This window comes from Vombatus ursinus, unplaced genomic scaffold (genome assembly GCF_900497805.2).
Source record: "Vombatus ursinus unplaced genomic scaffold, bare-nosed wombat genome assembly UNPS02000081.1, whole genome shotgun sequence".
NCBI classification, from domain to species: Eukaryota; Metazoa; Chordata; class Mammalia; order Diprotodontia; family Vombatidae; genus Vombatus; species Vombatus ursinus.
In genome coordinates this window covers 1-8,397 of record NW_020939859.1, presented here as the reverse complement: position 1 = coordinate 8,397, position 8,397 = coordinate 1, and the positions used below count along the sequence as shown (strand labels likewise).

Here is an 8,397-nt window from a genome sequence, read left to right as displayed (position 1 = left end):
GCATAGTGTCATACAACCAGGTGAGGCAAAGATCCCTTACATACTGGGAAGGCAGGGAGAGATGGAGGAGGAAAGAGGGAAGGCACTTAGTAGAGGATGCACCCAGATCTATTTAACATGCGTCCCATCCAGGATTATGCCATGAATTTCTGGAAGGACCATGGAGCACCACTTGAGAAGCTCACTGTTGGATTTCCATCCTATGGACATACTTTCATGCTGAGCAACTCCTCTAACGATGGCATTGGGGCACGCACCACCGGCCCCAGCCCTGCTGGCCCCTACCCCAGGCAGGCTGGATTCTGGGCTTAGTATAAGGTATGTAGCTAGAAAGCTGTATAAAGATGATAAGAGGTTATTCGTGACTCTCCACTTGTAGGTAGAAATACAAAGGTCACATTTTTCCCCCAACAATGCTTGGCTTTCTTCTTTGTCCAATTTGATTAATATCTGGAGCTGGAAATTTTGATTATATTACAAAGGAATTATTCACAGAAGGACTTCAACCAAAGTCCTAGTCTAATTTGGTGCCAGGCCATGAAGGGAATACTGGGTTCTCCAAACTGTGGCAGCAGAGAACAAACTTTAGCAGGTTCTGTCAATCTAGAAAAACTTTTAATCTGGGTCCAGTAATGTTCTGTTGGCTTAGGACCCATGTAATGAAATTCTGAGTAGAGAGTTGACCAGCGAGAAATGATGACTTTTGGTCACTGCAGCTGACGAAGCTATCTATTTAAGGCATGGAAGTGTTGTCATCTGTATCAGAAGAAGTAGTATTTACATAAGTAAAATCACAGGTTCTTGAAATAAATTAGTGTGTCAGGTTGGAGGTAAGAAGTACCTGAGCATTTACTCAAGTTGGGACCTCATTCGGGTTTTGTGCAGGCCATACGTGGAGACGTGGGACTAGCAGTCACTGTATTCAGCACAGGGCTGCCCTGCATCTAAAGTAGAGTGCCCTTCCTTCCAAAGCAGCTGAGTCTTGCAATAATCAGATATTACAGTTGAAAGAGACCTGGTAAAGTGAGACCCTCACTTTAAACCCCCCGTCATCCTTTTAATTATTAAAAGTCTGTACAAGATTTAGAATCCCCATGCTAAGTAAGATCACAGAAGGTTTATGTGCTTTCCCTTTGAAGTGGTTTACGTTAATTCACAGTTTCATATATAAAATTATTTTTACTAATCCCTCTGTCCTATTTCACTTGATGGTCACAGAGGCTGCCATGAATTTTATGCAAAAGATTCTCAAATCTATTTGAGTCAGCCCTAAAGTCTCTCCTGACCTCCAATCTCTAATCTCGAACTGCCTTTTGTATTTGTTCATCAGTCATTTCAGCTGTGTCTGGTTCTTTGTGACCCTATTTAGGGTTTTCTTGGTGGAGATAATGGAATGAAATGGTTTGCCATTTCTTTCTCCAACTCATTTTACAGATGAGGAAACTGAAGCAAACAGGGTTAAGTGACTTACCCAGGGTCACATAGCTAATACGTGTCTGAGGCCAGAATTGAACTCAGGAAGATGAGTCTTCCTGACTACAAGCCCAGCACTCTACCCACTGTAGCGCAGCTTCCTTTTGTACCTTGAACTAAACATTCCATAGCCCTCTTAGCCCTCCCTCACTTAAATCTAATTCACTTGAATGTCATGTCATCACCTTCCCCATGTGGTAGTCCTCTTCGAGAGCAAAGGAAAAACAGCAAGCAAACTTAACATGTTCAAAACAGAAGTCATTATCCTTCCCCCAAAACCTTTCTTCTTCTGAAATTCTCTGTTACTATTGAGGGTACCACCAACCTCCCAAACAGCCAGGGTTGCAACCTAGATGTCATCCTCAACTCCTCACTTTCTCTCATCAATCATGCCCAGTTTGGTCATTTCTACCTTTCTAACATCTCTCCTATGTGCCCCCTTCTCTCCTCTGACATTGCCACAACCCTGGCACGGGCCCTCATCACCTCACACCTGGACTATTGCATTATCCTGCTGGTTGGTCTCCCTGCCTCAAGTCTCTCCCATTACAGTCCACCCTCCATTCAGATACAAAATTAATCATTCTAATGTGCGAGTCTAACCATGTCACCCCCTGCCCCCAATTCAATCCACTCCAGAGCTCCCTGTGATCTCCAAGATCAAATATAAAATCCTGTTTGGTTTGGAAAGCCCTTCATTACCTTCCCCCTTCCTAACTTTCTAATCTTCTTTCACCTTACTCCTCTCCAGAGTCTCCATGGGGCAGTGACATAGATCTCCTTGAGGCTCCTCACACGGCATCTCTTTAGTGACACTCCCTGTCCCTATTGAAGGCATGTTCACTGGCTGTCTCCCATGACTGAATCTCTCCCTCCTCATCTCCACCTGCTAGCTTTCCTGGTTTCTTTCAAGTCTCAGCTAATGTCCTACCTTCTGCAAGAAGCCTTTTCTAGTCCTTAATCTTCCTGCCTTCCCCTGGGATTATCTCCAATTTACCCTGTATATATTCTGTTTGTAGGTACCTTTTGGCATAACGTCCCCATTAGTGGGTGAGCTCCTTGGATGAGTGAGCTCATACCCATTAGTGAGTGAGCTCATTCCCTTCTTTTATCCTCAGCCCTTAGCATAGTCCTGATACATAATGAATATACAATGGCACATAATGAATGCACATAATGGCACATAATGAATATACAATGATTGATCACTGACTAAATGACTCCTTTGTGTTCTATTATCTAAATGGAAATGCTCATGTCTGTGTTTGTGACATTCACAATAATTGTTTTTAAATTTTTTTAAAAAATTTAAAGTTTATACTCAATGCCTTCCCTGAAAACTTTTGACAGCCTTTCAGTCTCATTATTCTCTTCTCTCAGATCTGGCCATTCCTGAAGGATGGTGTTACTCAGGTGTGGGAGACTTCTGAGGATGTCCTCTGTGCTTACCAACGCAGTGAGTGGGTTGCTTATGACAACCCCAAGAGCTTCCAAATCAGGGTAGAGTATTTCTCTGTGCTCCCCTGAGTCAGTACATCTCTATTTGTAGCCCAAAGCCTTGGAAGGACCCAAGATTGGGCCTGGAGCAAATACTTGTCGTGGCCCCACAGGCTGAGTGGCTGAAGAAGAATAACTTTGGAGGTGCCATGGTCTGGGCCATTGATCTGGATGACTTCCCGGGTACTGTCTGTGTCCAGGGAAGATACCCCCTGATCAACACTTTGAAGAAAGCCCTGGGTCTGGAGAGTGCAAGTGATTGGGAATTGCAGACGTGCCCTTTCCCCTTCCCCTCCTCAATACTTTATAGGGTGATAATAACATTGAGAAATGGAATTCTTCCACTCCCTGGAATTTGAAAGTGAAGGGAGAGGGAGGAACTCAAATAAACATTCTTAATATTTGATTGTTTTCCCGCATGAGAAATGGCCCACTTAGTCCCCAGAGCCATAGCATCTCTGGAAATTATGGAAACTGGCCAAATTAGGACCTTTGTTCAATTTGGAATTAGGGAAAAGCCCTGAGTGAACAAATGATTGTCAAGCCAATCAGGGTAGCTTATCAGGAACAGTCCCATGTCAACCTCCACTAATCCATGTATTCATTCAATGAATGAAAAAGAATATAAGCACAAGGTGTGCAGCACTCTGTTAGATACTAGAGAGAAGTGGGTCTCATATGCCAGGCCTGGTGGTTCAACTAGGTGTTGAAGGAATTTTTTGGAATGTACACTTGTAATCACATGAGTCCCCTGACTCTCCAGGAGCGTGGCTTGATTCCTACTGGCAAAAAAAAATAATAATAATTCTGTGCCCTGAGGGGGGGAAAAAGTTTGAAGAAAACTGGTGGATACCAAGACATATGAGATAAAGTTCCTGGCTATAAGGAATTTCCAGACCAGTTGAGATGTCTCACACACATTAAAACGTACATAACAGTACAAGCAGTTTTGCCTTTGGCAGCATATGATTGAATGGTGAATATGTGGTTTGGATTATAAATTCTGTACATTCATAGGAGGGAGAAGTCACTGAGGGTTAGAGTGTAAAAATGGGAACTAAGTAAGTCCTTAAAGAATGTGTCAGGGGGTGGAGCCAAGATGGTGGAGGGAAAGCATTGACTGTCTTGAGCTCTCTCCCAAAGCCCTCCAAATAGCTAAAAAATGGCTCTAAACAAATTCTAAAGCAGCAGAACCCACAAAAAGACAGAGTGAAACAAATTTCCAGCCCAAGACAACCTGGATGTCTGATAGGAAATGTATATCGCGCCGGGTGGGGAGAGGAGTGCAGTTCAGCCTTGGCAGGAAGGCCACAATGACCCTGAAGCAGGCCTCAGAGGACTGAATCACGGGCAGCTGTGGCAGTTTCCAGACTTCTCAACTCCTGAACACCAAAGACAACTTAGGTCAGTGGGAAAAGTCTGTGACTGCAGTGAGAGAGGAGCTAGGTCTCAGCTGCAAGTCTCGAGCACAGTCTGGGGCCACGGCTTTTTCCTGAGCTTCCGGCCCACAGACTGAGGGGGAATCGAGTGGCTGATCATAGGGGGGTTGCAGGGATCTCTTTGCCAGTGCTGAGGCAGGAATCTCTTGCTTTACAGGTGCTTGGATCTGGGTCACAGTTCTGAGGGGTGGTCCTGGGGCGAGGAGGAGCAGTGCTGGTGTGGTGGAGCTTGTTGTGGCACTGGAGAGGAAACACCTCGCCCTTTATCATACCACCTTGGAAGAACTGAAAACTTTCAGGTCCCTAGAAGTACTTCTGAAAACAGCTGTACAAACCCCCAGAGCTTGGGACAGTACATTCTCCACATTGGAAACAGACTTTTACCTTAACAAAGGCTTAAAATTCAAGTAATTGCCCGGGATCATGAGCAAGCAGTGCAAAAAGAGTCAGACTATATTGTCTTACTTTGGTGACAAAGAAGATCAAAACATACAACCAGAAGAAGACAACAAAGTCAAAGATCCTACATCCAAACATTTCCAAGAAAAATATAAATCAGTCCCAGGCGTTGGAAGAGCTCAAAAGGGATTTTGAGAAGCAAATAAGAGAAGTAGAGGAAAAACTGAGAGTGATGCAAGAAAATCATGAAAAACAAGTCAACAGCTTGTTAAAGGAGACCCAAAAAAATACTGAAGAAAATAACATTTTGAAAAATAGCCTAAACCAAATGGCAAAAGAGGTCCAAAAAGCCAATGAGGAGAAGAATGCCCTAAAAAGCAAAATTGACCAAATGGAAAAGGAAATCCAAAAGATTACTGAAGAAAATACTTCCTTAAAAATTAGAAGAGAGCAATTGGAAGCTAGTGACTTTATGAGAAATCAAGACACTGTAAAACAAATCCAAAAGAATGAAAAATTAGAAAACAATGTGAAATATCTCATTGGAAAAACAACTGACCTGGAAAATAGATCCAGGAGAGAGAATTTAAAAATTATTGGACTATCTGAAAGCCATGATCAAAAAAGAGCCTAGACATCATCTTTCAAGAAATTATCCAGGAAAACTGTCCTGATATTTTAGAACCAGAGGACAAAATAGAAATTGAAGGAATCCACTAATCTCCTCCCGAAAGAGATCCCCAAAGGAAAACTCCTAGGAATATTGTAGCCAAATTCCAGAGCTCCCAGGTCAAGGAGAAAATATCACAAGCAGCCGGAAAGAAACAGTTCAAGTATTGGGGAAACACAATCAGGATGACACAAGATTTAGCAGCTTCTACCTTAAGGGACCGCGGGGTGTGGAATATAATAGTCCAGAGGGCAAAGGAGATAGGATTACAACCAAGAATCACCTACCCAGAAAAACTGAGTATAATCCTGCAGGGGAAAAAATGGTCATTCAGTGAAATAGAGGACTTTCAAGCATTCTTGATGAAAAGACCAGAGTTGAATAGAAAATTTGATTTTCAAATACAAGACTCCAGTGGAATGTGAAGAGGTAAACAGGAAATAGAAATCATAAGAGATTTATTAAGGTTGAACTGTTTACATTCCTGCATGGAAAGATGATATTTGTAACTCATGAGACCTTTGTCAGTATTAGGGTAGTTGGAGAGGAAAAAATTATATGTATGTATATATAGATATAGATAGATAGATAGAGGGCACAGGGTGAGTTGAAAATGAAGGGGTCATGTCTGGAGAATAAATGTAAGGGGTGAGAGAGGAATATACTAGGAGAAGAAGAAAGGGAGAGGTAGAACGGGGTGAATTATCCCACAAAAAAAAAAACAGAAAAGAAAAGGCTCTTACAGTGGAGGGGAAATGGGGAAAGGTGAGAGGGAATGAGTGAATCTTATTCTTAGAGGATTTGACTTAAGGAGGGAATAACATACATACTCAATTGGGTATAGAAATCTGTCTTACCCTACAGGAAAATAGGGGGGGAAGGGGACAAGAGAGTAGGGGAATGATAGAGAGGAGGGCAGATTGGGAAAAGTAGTAATCAGAAGCAAATATTTCTGAGGAGCGACTGGGTCAAAAGAAAGAATAGAACAAATGGATGGGCGGGGTAGGATTAAGGGAAATAGAGTTAGTTTTTCACAGCATGTCTACTATGGAAGTGTTTTGCATAACTGCATATATATAACCTATATTTAGTTGCTTGTCTTATCAATGAGGGTGGGTGGGGACAGAGGAAGGGACAAAATTTGGAACCCAAAGTTTTAAAAACGCATGTTTAAAAAAAATGTTTTCACATGCAACTGAGAAATAAGAAATACAGGAAATGGGGTACAGAAATCCATCCTGCCCTTCAGGAAAATTGAAGGGGAAGGGGATAAGAGAAGGGGGGAGAGACAGAAGGGAAGGAAGACTAGGGGAAGGGGTATTTAAAATGCATGCCATCTTGGGGTGGGGGGAGGGGTGAGATGGAGTGAAAATTTGGAACTCAAAATCTTATGGAAGTAAATGTTGAAAACAAAAAAATAAAGAAAAATGACCATTAAAGGAAAAAAAAACAAAAAACAAACAAAAAAAAAGAAAAAAAGAACATGTCAGAGGTAGATCAGCCAGGCCAAGATGGGAATATGAGGAGAGGAAGCCCAGGTCAGTGGGGAATGACCACACAAAGCCTTGGAGGAAAGAACCAGGAGCAGGATCTGAGAGGGAGCAGAAGACTAATGACCTACTTTCCCTCCCTCCCAGGTTGCAAGACCCCTGCCAAGCCCATTGCTCCCATCACTGAAACTCCTAGTCATGGCAGCAGTGGCAGCAGCTCTAGGGGCAGTTCCCGTGGCAGCGGGTTTGGTGCCACCAGGGCCAGTGGCCTTTATCCTGACCCCACAACAAGAATGCCTTCTATAACTGTGTGAATGGGGAGACCTTCCAGGAACACTGCCAGATGGGCCTTATCTTTGATTCTATTTGCTCCTGTAGCAACTAACTGGCCATGAATTCATAGAGTTCAAGGTCACTTAAGCTGTCCCCAGAAATGTGCAGTAAAGTGGTGAACATCAGTGTTCTGTGGTCTCTGTGCCGAGCCCTTCCTGGCTCTGGGTCCCAAAACCATCTCCCCCAGACACTCTTTGAATGGGAAGGAGTCTTCAAAGTCATCAAGGCCAACTAATGAAGTAAATATGGCCAACTTCTTGTTATGGCCAGGCCATAACAACTGGACAGTCAGCTTCCTATACTTAGTGCCCTAAAGGACATTAGCTTCTACTCTGGTTTTCTATTGCTGATGATAGAGAAAGGAGGAACCCCAAAGCCAGACACCTGCCAAAAGCCTAGGTAGTCCAGTCTGAGGCCAGTTCTCATCAGCAGCCAACACTCCTAGTAGCCCAATCAATCCAGACCTGGTCCCTGGTTCCTGCTCCCTATCCACAAATAAAACCTAACATCAGCTTTCTAACAGCATTGCAGACTTAGGTGGGATATAAGAAACTGTTTAGTCTGACTTGTACAGATTAAAACAAAATGAAAATCCCTTCTACTTCCAAAAAGAAGTTGTTCAGTACTTAAAGACCCCCAGTGAAGAGAAACCCAGTAACCTTGTCGTTTTTGTTGTTTTGTCGGTTTTCAGTCATATCTGACTCTTCATGACCCCGTTTAGGTTTTCTTTGGCAAAGGTACTGGAGTGGTTTGCCATTCCTTCTCCAGTTCATTTTACAGATGAGGAAACTGAGGCAAATTAGGTTAAATGACTTGTCCGGGGTCACACAGCTAGTATTGAAAGTCAGATTTGAACTCACGAAGACGAGTCTTTCTGACTCCAGGCTTGGCACTTTATCTACTGCACCTTGATAGCCTTGATGGAATCTTATTTTACTTTTGCATAATTCTAATTATTAGAAAGTCTTTCCTTACATCAAACCAAAGTCTTCCTTTCTATAATTTCTACTTGCTTGAAGTTCTGCCCTCTGAGACCAAGCAAAACTAATCCAATCTTTCCTCCACAGAACAGTCCTTCCATACTTAAAGTTATCTA

At 42.8% G+C, this 8,397-nt stretch overlaps 1 pseudogene; it reads left to right on the top strand.

The window, feature by feature from the left end:
* Positions 1-117: 117 nt before the first annotated feature.
* Positions 118-7,353, top strand: LOC114052423 (annotated as a pseudogene).
* Positions 7,354-8,397: the final 1,044 nt, after the last annotated feature.